Source organism: Oryzias melastigma, linkage group LG13, assembly GCF_002922805.2.
Source record: "Oryzias melastigma strain HK-1 linkage group LG13, ASM292280v2, whole genome shotgun sequence".
Classification (NCBI taxonomy): Eukaryota; Metazoa; Chordata; class Actinopteri; order Beloniformes; family Adrianichthyidae; genus Oryzias; species Oryzias melastigma.
The window spans coordinates 11,760,841-11,777,412 of NC_050524.1; the positions used below are offsets into that span (position 1 = coordinate 11,760,841).

General features: G+C 37.0%; 1 protein-coding gene and 1 long non-coding RNA gene across 2 annotated transcripts in view; one reads left to right on the forward strand and one right to left on the reverse strand.

Annotated features, from left to right (window-relative positions):
- The window catches only part of LOC118599560, a 12,761-nt gene extending 1,603 nt beyond the window's left edge, over positions 1–11,158 (forward strand). The window contains exons 3-4 of the long non-coding RNA XR_004948964.1: positions 9,896–9,904; positions 11,147–11,158. This is a non-coding gene — a long non-coding RNA (uncharacterized LOC118599560). The remainder of the gene's footprint in view (positions 1–9,895; positions 9,905–11,146) is intronic.
- Positions 1–16,572, reverse strand: part of rtn4rl1b (reticulon 4 receptor-like 1b) — a 197,166-nt gene that overhangs the window by 107,915 nt on the left and 72,679 nt on the right. The gene's annotated exons all lie outside the window — the stretch shown is intronic.

Consider the following 16,572-nt stretch of genomic DNA (forward strand, 5'->3'; position numbering starts at 1 on the left):
ATTTGGGACTGAAAGGAGATGCATTGAGTGAGTTGTTGGTGTGATTTACACTACATGGCCACTGTATAAGAGTGCAAGATTCATTTCTAAGCTAGGAATAACAGCATTTTCTAAAATATTGTACCAATGGTGTACAGTGGGGCAAAAAAAAGTATTTAGTCAGCTACCAATTGTGCGAGTTATCCCGCTTAAAACATGAGAGAGGCCCGTACATTTCATAGATTTACTTCAACTATAAGAGACAAAATAAAAACAAAAAAAAACACTTTTTTGCCACACTGTATGTCTTGAGGCTGATAAACTCTGGCATAACATGGCTGTATTTTCAGTCCCACAAGAAATTCACAAATTGTAAAACTTTACCATGGCGGAAAGCCTCAACTAATCACTAGGAGCATAAAAATAGGCCTTTTTCCAATTCCATGTGTTGTGTGGCCTCTTTAGATAGTATTTTTCAGCCCAGCATTTAACCTAAACCTGACTCCAGACTGATATAAGCAGCCATCTGACTCTCTGCCATGTTCCCTCAGCACATTTTCCTCTTGCTATTTTGTTTTTACTCAGTAAACAAGTGATTGTAAAGCAGCAGCTTCTGCGCGTTAATTCATGCATTCTGCAGCTGACTGCAGTGAGTCATTGCAGGTTTAGGGTTTCTAAAAAAAGTTTTCCCATCCACTTAAAAAAAGGATGTGTTTCAGTCTTAATACTTTGGGACAGTAAGACGGATCGTGGAATTAATGTTTGATGTCAGCCGCTCTCACTTTTATATTGAGATGTAAAAGTTAAATGGAAGCGTAGTCAAGAAGGAAATTTGTCCCCCGTTGGTCGGCCTTGGTTGTCTGTGGCGTGGTGATTTGTGCTGAACAAAAAGGAAAGAATTATTAGATCTTTCTACAAATTGGCAACACAAGTAATGAATGGCAGTAAACAGAACTGAACTTTGAATATTTGTTTGCTTAAACTGACGTCCGTGGAGACGCAACAATTGGCTCTGTAGCTAATCTTTAGTGTAATTCCATTATTCTGGGTGACATAATGTCAGCTGGAAAACCCTGACGTGGTACATCACAGTCATTCTGTGCTCATATTTTGTTAATAGTTGGGGGAGAGAGTGTCATGCAGGGGAAAAAAAGGAAAACTAAATGAATCTAATATGCTTTTTCTCGTGTATGTGCTCCGTCTTCAACTGAATAACAATGACGAGGCATCCGCTAACCACGTTCCACTGAGAATAAATTAATATGTGAGCACACTGCAAAACAAAGGCAAATGGAGGAATTAATTCAGCTCAATGAAAAGCCTGTGTTGTCAGATAAGCCGCGCGGCTTCATGGCTGAAGTTTCTGAAATACGTGCGTCGAGCCGAACGGACTCATTGACTGGGTCTACACGCGACAGTCTGCTCACTCACTGTCTGGGGTGTCGGGCTTGTAGATTGAGCCAGAGTCTCCTGCATCATTAACTCAGCACTTCCCTGGCACGGCGTTCGGGTTGTTTTCTCTCCATATGGGCGCGGAAATGCCAGGAGGAACAGAGGTCAGAGAGCAGCTGATGAAAAAACAATGAAAAAAATGGGAACCAACAGCGCCTACAAATATCCTGCATTGAAAAAAAAAGCAACAATAATTTTGACAAAGTGAACAACAACATGAGCCATTGTACATATTTCTTTTTAACTACCGTGGGTCACAGGATGGATGAGAGCCAGTAACAGCCTAGGGAACGGGGCACTGAGCCTCCAGAAAGGCCACTCAGCTGTAAGGGTAGCTAAAACAAACAGCGTCTGGCACACAGAGCAACTAAGGCTCAAAGCCTGCAGGGATGTCTGGTTTGATGTGGAGAGGATAAACAAGGATGATCACCATGCCAAGTGCTTCTGAGTCGAGGTAGAAATGAGTGTTGAGGGGGTATCAGACACACATAGAAAACAAAGTTAGGGAAATCGGTATGATTGCATTAGAGATGCATAGGTGGCGCTAAATCTTGGATAATTAAAATCTGGGAGCACCTTGTGGGAGAAAATGGAAATTCATCACACAATTAAAACAAAAACATTTCAAGCTGATGTTTATTTTATTTCCCTCACCGACAAAATTCTGCATTGTGAAACCTTTGAGTTTGTGGCAAAGACTGCCCCATCTGGTCTAGTGCCATTAAAAACATCTGCAGGGGGACAACAAAACACAAAGTGCAACAACTTTTGGAAGTATCAACAGCCGGAGTGTCAAGCTGGATTTACACTGGTCCATCTGCGGTGTGTCTCCATTGCGTTGCATTGTCAGTCTGCCTCACGACCACCAGTTTAATGGCATAAATGGTAAATGGCGTATACTTAAATAGTGCTTTACTACCTTTTAAGAAGGTGCATAGCGGTTTACAGTCACAGTCCCATTCACCCATTCACACACTGATAGTAGCTCTGCTGTCTGAAACTAACACTAACCTATAACCACCAGAAGTATGGAAAGATAATAGACTCTTTTGATTTGTGTGTGAGTATTTCTTAATTTTTAACTTGTGTCTACATGTTTGTAATGTTGAATTTGCGTAATTCTTGATTTATAACTTATACAATACCTTTTGTATGTAACTGTGTGTACTTGCAATTGTGTATTCACATGTACAAAAATTATTATTATAATTTTTTCAAAACTTAGTGTGAATAATATCTGGTGAAAACTTGACATTTTCCCACTTTTTAAGCAGATATGCCCCAATAACGAATATAAAAAAGTCTTTTAAAACACTCAACACTAACGTTTCTCTATTCTCATTGCTCCCTCGCTGCTGTGTTTTCCCTACCAAGACATATCTGTTTAAGAAAGTGGGAAAATGTCAAGTTTTCACCAGATATCATTCACAGTCTAATTTAAAAGCAGTTAACAAGAAAACTGTAATGACCCAGCTTTTTAGAAACATTTAAACGCATCACTTACACTAATTTTGGAGACATCACGAGTCTCACATCTGATTTGTGCTCAAATGCGGTTTTGTTTGTGTGTTTTAGGCGACTAGCGCGTACATTTTAAAAATGTGTGTTTTTAAATTTTGTTTTGTATTTTTTTTATACAGATGAATACACAATTACAAGAGCACACAGCTACACACAAAATGTATTTAATGAGTTACAAATCAAGAATTATGTCCACACAAATGGAATGAGACTATTTTCTCTCCATACAGGAGCAATGTGGGGTTTGTCCACAGATACTTCAACACATGGGTAACCAGAGCAGAAAACGATTCTGTAATCTTCTGAACAGAGGTTGACCGCTCTACCTCCGCACCACAGCCAGTTTACATTGTCTTTGTTGTGTCGAGAGTCCAATTTCCCTTCTCCTGGCCTGTCCCACATGTCATAATTATCAAAAACTTTAGCAATCAAAGCCCATACCCCCTCCCTCCTCACTCAGTCTTTGTAAAATGCTTGTTTAGTGTTATAAATGTTGTGCTTTTGTACCTCCAAAGTTAAACTTTCATCGTCCAAAAGGACGTGATCTGCAGTGTTAACGTACATTATCGCATGTTCACCTGACTTTAAATATGAAATCAATAGTTATTAAGTTTTATTTTGAAAGTACAATAAATGTAATTGAGGCACTGCAACAGACTGGCAACCTGTCCAGGGTGAACCCCGCCTTCGCCCTTCAGTAGCCGGGTTAGGCTCCGGCACCCCCGCGACCCCGAAAGGGACACAGCGGTCAGGAAAAAGGATGGATGGATGGATTAATAAATGTAATTTTTTTAAACCCAGACCTGTTTACCGTTTATCCGACTTTTTGCAGTGAAATTGACGTTTCGACAAACCGAAAACAGAACTCCTGCATAAAGTTTGTGTTGCAGAAGGATGGCCGTCAGATACATCCATGATGGAAGTGATGTAAACATTCCAATTGATTAATGAACAGACAGACCAGTATACAGTCGATCAGGTGTTAGATAACCCAGTGACCACAATGATTTCTAAGCACCCTCAGAGAACTATTGTGTTTAGCACATTTGCTTGGTTACAGATAAATCCAGTCATATTTAATCTAAAAGATAATAAGTCTTAGAAAATCTTATCCTTTTTTTAGTGAAAGTATTTAAAAACAGGCCTTTTAGTTGCCTCTGCATTCTCTAGAAAACATCAACTGATTTGAAACCCATTTTTCTTCATCACTTTTTGGATTGAGTCAATAGTGAAAAAAGTAGCTTTTTCAGAAATGTCCTTCCACAAAACTTAACTAGACGGGTTAAGTTTTACTCTAGTTTCAATACACACAGTACGATGACCTAACCAATGGAGAAATATACCAGTATACATTTGTCATTTAGTGCTTTTTGAACAGGTCTGCAGAGTACCTTTGGGGGCTGGCATTCAGCTTTTTGCTTCCACTTACACCACTTTTTGTTACTTGATAGAGCTGGCCTCTTTCAGCCAGTTATAGCTGATAAGAAATCTCTTGGGGGGGACAGGACCAAAGGTTGGCTAGTCCTGTGGGATGTGCTTGGAAATCTACTTTATTCCTTTGAGGCCATAAATCACAACCTGCAGGACTTTAACAGATTCTCCCGTCCCTTCCGCCTGCATTTATTTTCCCGTTGCAGCCAAACATTATCAATTTGTCTTCTCGTGGGAGATTTTACTCAATACATCAGCTACATCAGTGGAGACTAAAACTGACAATATGGCAGCCAGAAATGCGGAAAACTGAAGCACAGAAGAAAAACTAGAGATTCTAATAGTTTTTTTTCTCTACGTCTTACTGCTCAACGCTACATTAATTATAGATCATTTTTAAAAGAGAAGTGTACAAAGGCAAAAGCTAAAATGTATGAGAACAGGCTACATTAAAATGCAACTTGACAAATACTCATTATTTTTGCACTTGTACAGTCATAGACGAGGCATTAGTCTGAATTATATAAAGGCTATACATCAGGTTATTGAACTGAGAAGAAAAAGGAGTGAATTTGAATGTATTCCATCGATGGTTCTTTGTTCTTCCATCTTAAGGGTTTCCAGTTTAATGAAAAGAAACAAGAAACTGTATTTTAAGCATGATGGTGTAATGGTAATAGTTAAAGTTATATATTAAAAAAGCAACTTTAGCTAAACTTTAGCAAAGTCTATGACCATGACTTAACATTCAAAATACATGAGTATATATTAACTTTTAACAGTGGAGCTCCAGCATTGACATTCTTTCGACTAACGTTACTCTTCAACTGTTGAAGCAAATAACATAATTCCATCAGATTCTGAAGCAGAGAAAGCAGCTTTGCACTGATATGTAACACAAGTGCTTAAGCAATCGACGTAAATTAGCTAGCTTACTCATGTTGATCGCACAAACGGTTCAAGAGTATGTTAAAGAGAGTGTGCTATTTCGATGTCCCTGCTTTAAGAGCCGCATGGTGCTACAGTGGTTAGCGCTCAGGCCTCACAGTAAGAAGGCCCCGGTGTGAATCCCAGCATGGACCTTTCTGTGTGGAGTTGGCATGTTCTCTCCGTGCATGTATGGGTTTTACTCCAGCTTCCTCCTACAGTCCAAAAACACGCTTCATAAAGTGTCCCTGTGTAGTTGTGTGCCCTAAAACCCGTCCAGGATGTATCCCACCTTTGCCCAATGATAGCTACAACAGGCTTTAGCAACCCTGTGATGCCGAAAGGGACATAGCAGGTTAAGAAAATGGATGGATGGTTGGATTTGGTGTTTTCCACATTATGGTCATACTGTATATTTTTAAAAATTTGCAGTTAAACAGACCTTCACTAAGAAAATACAATACTCAAGGCATATTTGTCAAATTGATGGATCGTTTTTTTTATAGCCATTTTTTGATTGCTTTTTGTTTAATAAAATATATATTTTCTGTTACAATTTAATGTAAAAATTGTATAATTCTGGAAGAATTCATCAATTTACAGCTTAAAGCTCCAGTTTTGCTTAACTTAGGTTCACATATATATATGAATATATATATATATATATATATATATATATATAATGTTTTATTAGCAAAAAAAAGGGAAAATATGGGAAAAAAGATTAAATATTTGATCAAATCTACAAATTGCGAGCTCACAAATCAAACTTGAAGGAGCAGGTATGTTGGCAGGGATACTCGTTCCTATTCCACGTGACGTGAAACGCTTTTTTGTTTTTTATCAGTATTTTTGCAAGTACCGTCCCACCAGTGCCCTCTTGCACAATTAAACATTTAGTAACTATAAAAACAACCTGGCTTTCTACCGTTTCTGTTTTTCTATTTCCTTTTAGTTGATAAAAACGCTGCTTTCTATCCTTTAACCCCGTCGGATTACTATTCATCATACTGCATCATGCATTCTGAAAGAGCTCTCAGACTACCATTCTCTGCATTAACCTTTCAACGTTGCTCACACAAATCTTGGAGAGGTCTCTGAGAGTGAAAGGGCACGAGGAGTCTATGAAGAACCTCGAGAGCCATAAGCCTGGCGACACTTTGCCTCATGTGCCCATCTTTACTGCACTTTCACCAGTGGGCGGCAGGAGAAAAGCCTCGCAGATTTCATTCGCTTTTCCATCTAGCTTCAAAATGGGAGCTTTTGAACCTTTACAATCTGCACAAGCTACTGTCCACAGAGTCTATCATACAAACCAGGCGTCGTGCTCTGTGAATATCTGCCTCCACCTTAGAAGCACGAATGCTAATGAAATGAACAAAAATGTTATTATAAATAAACAGAAGTCGAAAAGTTGAAGAAACAGTTTGACATCACAGACGAGATCATCAACTTTATAAGGTCTTTCCAACATGTCACACAATCAAAACAGTAAACAAAGTTGTATTTTTCTATTATTAAGTGTATGGACGGGAAAATACAGTAATTTGCCCCTGATGTACATAAAAATTGGAAATTACTTTCAGTGAAACAGCAACACGTCAAGCTTGTTTATTCTGTCATAAACCAATACTTGATGATGTCATTATTCATTTGCTTTCAAAATCAAAGTAAAATTGGGGCGAAACTTTAATTTTACAAAGCAAATCGACAAAAATTTTAATATTGAAATAATTATGTGATTCGTGTCTCTGAGAATTAAATTCACATTCATTGACATTTGTCTTTTTTAAAACGATCTTCAATTTCTATCACTTTAAAGTTCTACTACAACAACATTTTTTCATTTGTAAGATAATTCCCAGTGGTCTTTTAAGTAGGATTTTAGCCAAAACCAAAAAGCCTTTGTTGTTTTTTAAGAAATATTTTATGCACAACTGCAAAAACTCATTAGATATACAATTTTGGGTTGTGGGTTGGGCTGTTGGCTTGGAGCAACCCCACCCCCCTTCCCATTGCTGAGAGCTCTGTTTATGCGCTCACACACCAACTTATAGCTTCAAGCTAACATTAGCGGCGCAATAGTAATGTCTGAGCTTTTTCTAGCATCCAGTTTTCTGAAATACTCAGAAACACAGTTTTAATCATAAATTATTTTGTAAAGGTCCTCTATTGCAAAAAAAATGCTACAAGAACATGTTAAAAACACAAAAAAGACGATGTTCATTCAAGTCTGTCTTAAAGACCCATACACCTTTGCTTTTCAATTTCAAAATGATCCTTTTTACGAATAATGTTTTTTGAAGTTCTCATCTTCGAATACTATCATGTTGTTCTCGTAAAAATCTTAATTTGATTTACGATTTTTTGCTTAATTATTTTTTTTGTCAAGATACTTTGAACACATTGACATTTAACAAATAAAAATCTACCCCCACAACATAGAAAAGCAAGACTTTTGATAGTGACTTCTAGGAATCTCCTGAAAAGTCTGAGCAAAAGCTAAGTTGTAAACTATTCCCTGATGGTTTAGTACTGATGAAATGCAGCAGGGACATTTAGACAGTGGGCTGACATTTTCAGAAAAATAACAAGCTGATTGCTCTAATGGGTCCAATAAAAGGTTTCCACATTTCATGAACCACAGGATAATGCTCCCATCTGATTGTTCCTGCTGTTAGAGAAAGGAATAAATCAGTCTTAAGTTACTTTTGCTGCACTTTTTACACTACAGACAACCAATTTTTATGCTGTAATTTTGACAAATGAAAATACCACGTTCAGCATAACACCGAGTCTAGAATTTCGACAAAAAAAGTAACCCACCTACAAATTATCACAACTTGATTTCATTATGATTCATAGTTTAGGGTGATGTAAAAATGGTAGCAGGCAGGACTCGAAAATCTGAAGTTTTATTGCAAACTATAGATTACAGGTCTTGGCTAACACTTTCCCAAAGGTTTCAACAAAAGATGTCCTTGTATTGAATTTGACTCCAATTCAGTTGCCAGATAAAAGCTTCTACTATGAGCCAAACTGGGCTAAGAAACAGCAAAGTGAGCAAAGATTGAAGACTTGATATCTGCACTCTTTCACACCTCTATCTCCTTTTTGTCAGCTCTCAGCCTTTCTTTTTTTTCATCAAGATATATCTCTTTCAGTGAACAGCTGCAGTGAAAACGAAACTGTAAAAGAGTTTCAAGTTCGTCATTTTCGCAGCATTGATACCATACTGTACAATTTGAGCTTTCCGCATAAAAATATGTTTGGAAAATGATAAAAATGTTATCGACAATGTTAATGTGCAGCTACAGTGATGCTTCTATTCATAGGGGAAGGAGTTTGGATATAAAGATATACCATTATTTCTGCATTATAAGGGCCACTGTCAATAAATGGTCAGTTTTTAAATTTATGTCATAGAAAAAGGCGAAATGAGTGAGACAAGAGTAAGATAACAGTTGTAAGTCAGATTTAAACTTTATTCAGAGAAATTCTAGACCTTGTTTATGACAAAAAATGCATGTTATCCGCCTTAGTTACATTAACGTATTGACAACACCTGTAAGTTCAAACCATGTTTGTAAACACGTGAAAAAATAGGCCGATACAGTTAAAAGAAATGAACTAACCTTGTTAGTAACACATAGAAAACACAGGCCAACAATGCTACTGGTTAGTTGTGTTAGCTACGGTTATATATTCACAACACGTTTAACTCTCAACCGTTTGCAAACATGAGAAAAATAGACAGATACAGTCAAAAGTAATGGGACCGTGACTATGCTAACTCTCAATCTTGCTAGTTACTTGTAAAAAAAAAAAAAAAAAAAAACACAGTCCAACACAGCTACACATTATTTGCGTTAGTTAAAAACAAAGTCCAACACTGCTACACGTTGTTTGCGTTAGCTACGTTAGCATATTCTCAACACTTGTAACTCTCAACCTTGTTTGCAAACACGTGAAAAAAACTGATGATATGGTTAAAAAAAATGTTAACGTGACTACACTACCTCTCAATTTTACTATTAACACATAAAAAAAGCATAGTCCAACACTACTTCGTGCTATACATGCTAACTGCGTTAGCTATGTTAGCGTATTCACAACACCTGTAACTCCCAGCTTGTTTGCAAACGGGTGAAAAAATAGACCAATGTGGTTAAAAAAAATGTTACCATGACTACGCAAACTCCCACCCTTGCTTGAAACTTGTATAAAAGTACATATTCCGACACTGCTACATGTTAGCCACATATTTACAGACTTCCTTTTGACAAAGTGCTTTGTAGCTCTAAAAATTGTTTCGTCAGTAAGCACAACCAAAAATTAATGCATATATAGGTGATCTAGATTATGAGGCACAGTGTTGTTTTTTTTATATTAAAGATTTTAAGTGTAGCCTACGTTACAATGTGAAAAATACAACAAACGTTTCATTGGCAGCTCCTGAAGATGGTAACACCTTGTTTATTATCATATTTCTTTATAGCAGCAAGATACAACCTTGAGACAAAGTCTTCTGTCCGTAGGTTTTGAAGAATTAGCTTTTTCTTTCTAAATGGTCATCCAACCTTAGTTTATTATTGTGTTTATTTGATGGTAATCAATTAGGTGGAGTGAATTTGTGTTTCACGAGGCATCCGAGTGTGGGTTAGTGACCTCGGTGCTACTTACAAAGTCAATTAATTAAAAGGCTTCACCCACCTAGTTTTTCATGCTTGACATTTCAAACACATCAGTTGTCCTCTCTTCAGTTTAAATCAAAGGAGCTGCTCCCGTCTTTTCATTTTTTTTGTCTTTATCCATAAATATGGTTTCTAACAGAAAAGACATTACATAAATCTTTCCTTTTGTTCATTATTACAATGTCTCTAATTGCCCACTCCATTTCCATGTATTGTGTTTTTGTGGCACAAAGGCTGGTGATTAACTCTCAGGGCAAATGGATGGCGGTGTCTCTTGTCAGGAAATCCTCTCAGCCGTTCAGATCATGCACAACGTTTCAGCTGTCCTCTAAATGGTTTATGCCGCACATCCATGAAAGGCTCACGAGTCATTAATGGACAGACAATTAAAACTGATGTCCGCTTGACTTGCGTGCAATGTAACAGAATGTCCGGAACAATAAAAAAGCCAAATAAAAAAGGATGTATTCTTTAGATGGATACTGTACGTTTATTTTATTTTGGATATATATAACTTTTGATTGACTCTCAACACTTTACTTAATTTATAGGGAATTTGGAAGTTAGAACCAGTTTTTTACCTTAAGAAAATATAACATTTTCACACATGTACTCAACTTCAAGACTTAGTTTGGTAACGCTTTATATTAAGGTGTGCTTGTTAAGTATTAATAAGATATTAATAAGCATTAGTAAGATGCTTATAATTTGCTTATAAGCACTTATAAAGATATTAATAAGCCGCTTATTACACCATTATCTAAATTATGGCATGATGTCAATCCAATTAATTATATGCTTATAAATACTTAATAAGCAATTTGTAAGCTACTTATTACAGTATTATATATTATCAGGTTAATGGGCCGGTAAGAATATGCTTATAAAGATATTAATAAGCTGCTTATTAGACTGCTATTAAATCGCAAAGCAATAGGCCACAAAGAATATGCTTATAAAGATATTAATGAACTGCTTATATTGCTTATTACTGATGTCTAATACCAAGTTAATAAGCCACTAAGAATATGCTTGTAAATGTGTTTATACACTGCTTATTACACTAGTTTGCAGTACCCTAATCTAAAGCGTGGACCATTTGTGTTAATAAAGAAAAAACACAACAAACACTGTATGAGAAGTTTTAATTTAAACACAAAACATTACAGCTTTAAACATGACACTCTCTTTTGCTGTTTAATTAGGAAGAGGCCTTAATATATTTTTGTTACTATTAATTTGATTGGAGGATGCAGAGAGGGGGCAGAATGATGACGTCATGAGGAGGAGACGAGAAACTCGCGGCAGAAAAACGTGGCTGAAGGATGAAGAAAGCCTGTCAACAAGTTTCAGAAACGGATAAATATGTTAAGAACGAACGGACAGTGAGTTCAGAATAGCATGTTTATGGTTTTATAAGTTTAGATGCACTTGGTGGGTATGAGCTTGCTAGTCAGCGCGACTTAGCTAACGTAGCGTACCCTGCATCGGACTGGACTTTGAGCCGCTAACCCAGCGACTGAAAACCCCGGGACTGCACGAAGACGATAGGAACCGAGTGAGTGGGACACGCGCACGTTCAAGGATTCCAGTTTGACTCTGGCAGGACCGTCAGAGTTCTTCGTCGTGCTCCGTCGTTGTGCTGCATCAAGTCTGCATCGGGACCTCATGACATGCTCTGAGGGAGTGCATTGAATGCATTCACACAACTAGCCTTCAGTTAATAATCAATTAAAAGGCTTTAGTAATTCTGGTGTCTGCTTTTACAATATACTAGAGGACAAACACATTTTTTTTGTCTGTTTGTTTGTTTTGTTTGTTTGTTTTCCCAAGAATGGGAGGGACCCTTAAACAGTAAAAAAAAAAAAAAAAAGAGACAATTTTGTGATTTGACTTCGACTTGTAACCTTAGACTTGGGACTTGACTTGGACTTGCCCTCAGAGACTTGTGTACAACTTTGCCTTGAAGTCACTAACCACACAGTTGGCACAAACTGGATGTTTTGTTTTACCAAGTCATTATTTAAAGAGTTAAACAGCAAAAGAGAGTGTCATGTTTAAAGCTGTAATGTTTTGTGTTTAAATTAAAACTTCTCATACAGTGTTTGTTGTGTTTTTTCTTTATTAACACAAATGGTCCACGCTTTAGATTAGGGTACTGCAAACTAGTGTAATAAGCAGTGTATAAACACATTTACAAGCATATTCTTAGTGGCTTATTAACTTGGTATTAGACATCAGTAATAAGCAATATAAGCAGTTCATTAATATCTTTATAAGCATATTCTTTGTGGCCTATTGCTTTGCGATTTAATAGCAGTCTAATAAGCAGCTTATTAATATCTTTATAAGCATATTCTTACCGGCCCATTAACCTGATAATATATAATACTGTAATAAGTAGCTTACAAATTGCTTATTAAGTATTTATAAGCATATAATTAATTGGATTGACATCATGCCATAATTTAGATAATGGTGTAATAAGCGGCTTATTAATATCTTTATAAGTGCTTATAAGCATCTTACTAATGCTTATTAATATCTTATTGATACCACGCCATAATTTAGATAATAGTGTAATAAGCAGCTTATTAATATCTTTATAAGTGCATATAAGCAAATTATAAGCATCTTACTAATGCTTATTAATATCTTATTAATACTTAACAAGCACACCTTAATATAAAGCGTTACCCTTAGTTTTAAACACAACCATTTTCATTAGAACTAAACATTCCTATTGAAGAATGGCTTATTTTTAGGTTAAAAACGAGATTGGATCCGGCCTGCGCGCTGTAATTTGGGGACCCCTGCCCTATACACACTTTCTTTAACGCATGTAGCCCATGGTATTCACACTGCACAGACAGGGAAGGGCTTCTTCTGTTGTTTCCCACTGTTTTACTACTGCATATCCACTAGTTGGAAAAGGCTTGGTGCAAAATGTTGAAGCGGTGTATATTGCAAATCTTGCTCCAGGCTTTTTCTTTTACAGCTCTATTCAAATTTATGAAAGACTTGGTGCCATATAATTCTGGACGGGCCCGAACCGTTGTTATTCATTTCTTCTCTATCATCACTTTTCTAACGGTTGGTACTTGTATGAATTAGAAAGGATGCCATTCGTACATCACTATCAAATCTGATTCCCTCATGGGTCAAAGTTCAACGGATTCTCACCCCCAACTCGTCATATATGGACTATAATTCAGGCCCCTTCCACATCATTTTTTTAACTTTTGATGTGCTGTCTGTTCCCATTAAATCAGGGGTCCCCAGCTCTTGGGGTACGAACTGGTACCGGTCCGAGGGCTACTTGGTACCGGGCCACAGACAGGGAAAAAAATGAATATGCCAATCAGGGGTCTCCAACCCTAAGGATGTGGACCAGTACTGGGATATGGACCGGACCATTACCCTGACCCGGTACCCTAACCCTTATCTGGTACTTGTTACGTGTCCGTTACCAAGTCCAGTATCCCGTTCCGAGGGTTGGGGACCCGACAGCCAGTAGGTCAAAAAACGAAGAGTTGGGGACACCCAAAACATCAAAAAGTAACGTGGAGGGGTCCCGAACCACACGTCTACAAATGACAACTTGAGAGTGAGATTGTGTATCAAAGTTTGACCTGGTTCAAACACAGATTCAATGGCCTTGCGTTTTCTAAATAGAGCCCAAAAACGGTTGTAAAAATGTGTGTAGCAACACGTGAAAGTGAGAGTGAGAGTGAGAGTGAGAGCCCAAAAAACCCTCTTTTACATAGACTTGTTATTGAAGGTGGCTGGTTGAACGCTCCATGCCAAGGGCAGCGTGAACGTAACATTACAGTCACCAAAGGTGGGATGACATTTACCGGCTGCTGCCTAAGCTGAGGATGAGCCGCATTCATTGCTTACTTACACACACACACAGAGTAAGTTGTTTTTGTCTTGCTTTGAACAAAGTGCATGCAGTGACACACGCAGACCATCCCTCCTCCCAGAGGAAAGCTTTTTCTCTAAAAAAGATTGTTCTTCTAAAACATGATGTCTTAAGAGCCTCCAGAGCGAGAAGCATTATGAATATTTCCATGAAACTCTGCATAAAAAAACAATGAGGGTGATCTTGTTGAAAGTAGATCTGATCATTTATTTATTTTTTTTTTTTTTGTGCAATTAAATCATCACCCTGTGAGGGGGCAATGCTCACACGTGTGCAGAATCAACTGTGTTTGTGTGCATAAAAAAAGCCGGTCTCCTTTTGAGGACAGCGAGAGAAACGGTCATGTCACTGTGACCCCTTCACACAACATTGCTTATTGATTGATCGCCAGTACCCAAGCCAAAGCCTTCCCAAGGACATGTGGCTTTACTTGTTCACCCAGCACATACAAACACGTACACACAAACATAGGCGCCTGGAGAATTGCTTTGCACAGGTCTGCAAAGTACACTTTGCTTGCCTTTGTGTTTGATTAGAAATGTGGGACAGATGCAGCTGCAAAAACAAGACTCAATGGAAGCTGTCAAACTGTTAGACAGATTGTGCGCCTCCTTATTTTAAACGTCTGTGGAGTAAATTAACATTTTTGCACCAATAATCAAAAATGAATATTTATGATAAAAATACAAGCAATGCAATTATTAGCCGTTAAAAGTCTGCACCCATTAAAGTGAATAGTGGGTGGTTAATTTCATACACAACATCATTTAGGAAAATTGTGCTTTTATTGTAAAGATTTTCGTTTTCTCTCTGCCTCATATTTCTTTTTTGTCCCTAATGTAATTATGTATTAATTAAGCTCCAAATCAGTAGTCCACAGTAGCTGTGGGCACAATAACAAACGGCATAAAACCATGATGCTACATATTTTATCTCCTCATGCTCCTCGCATTTGTTAATGTGTGCCCACTTTCAGACCATCAACACATTTAAAAGACGCCGTCATTTAGTCACAACAATGGATTCAAATACGTCTTAAAATTAATAAAAGGCTGCACAGTGGGGCTGTACTTAGTTTGTTTCTGTGCATTTTATTGTCAGAGACAACTTTCTTTGTCCTGTTTGTGTAAATAGCCTCACATTATCACCAACATTAAACCAAAACTTAAGAATCCCAGCAGAACTGATCAGTCCTGATATATATAAACTTCTATAACATGTTTACCTACACTAATAAAGGCACTTTCTTTTGTCCTTATGTTGCTTCTGTATGTGTTTTATCTCCTTACTTAACAAATGATATGAAGTGAAACACAATAACACAAGGACACTTTTTTCTTTTCTCTATATAACAAATAAAATGCAATAAAAACAGTCTATATTGCAATAGTTTAGTTGCAACTTTTTGTGTTTTCTTGTTGCTTCCCGAGTCTCTATAGAGGTTTTTAGTTTGTGAGTGAAAGACGCCTTTTTTACAACTTTAAAATTGAAGGTTTTTATTTAGTCTATAATCAATTTAGACTCTATTTTATAAACTTAGAAGCAACCATAAGGATTTGACAGCTGTATTCAGTTTAATATACATGCATCTGTTACCATACGGTGCAGAACAGCAAATCAGTTGGTAGCATTTAGTGAGTATAACACTTTCTACTTGATTCATCTGATTGTCTGTACTGTAGTCTTTATTCAGACTTTTCACTCCCAGGTCAGACCAGAAAAAATAACAAACACACAAAATAAATTATATTCCACAGCAAATAAAAAAAAGTAATTGAATCCTGACTCATACATACCTCCATTATACAGATAATCTGTGCGTTTTATCTCCATAGCTTGTTTTATTTTCAGAGGTTAATGCTAACAGCCGTCTCTGTCTGTTCGTTTTTTTGTTCTTTTATTTTTCTTACATAAGTTCTGATGCTGAGAAGCTGCACAGGGATAATCATTATAACATGGCTGGAACATAAATCTGTGCCAAGATCTGATTGGCTACTGCAACGACTGATTCTGAAGATCTCAGGAACATTTGATAGAACTTGACAACAAAAACAAACCAAAATGTGTTTGGATTAAATGGCTACCATAATTTACAATATACACTGAGCCGCAGGTGTATATTGTATAATATGAAGACCATGAATAATAACTATTTCTTTAGGAATCAAAATTACATTTCAAAAATGTATACTTTTTTTGTCAGTCTCTACTTTTTACATTTCCACGATGTGACAAACCTGCAGTGACGAATTCAGTCACATCCCATCCAGTGATGAATTATACAACTTATTATACAACTCATGACCAGAAACCTTTTCTAGATCAATCACTTACAAGAACAACAACTTAAGCCAAACATTAGTATTAATTGGCTGACAAAACAAAACGCTCTGAGAAGTTGCTGTGCTGCAATTAAAACCTCTATTTATCAACGTTTTAAAATTAATCTCCCCACCGTTGAGCTGCATTGGTGTTTTCTTTTGGAAAAAAGCACAGACATGGACTAACTCACAAAATACAAACTTCTTGATCTCTTTTTTTTTAATGCATGCAGCTATTTCTTTATTCCTTATCACGATCTTTTCTTTTCTTCAACTTTTTTTTGGGGGGATGTAATTAAATTTTTTGAACTTATGTGATTTT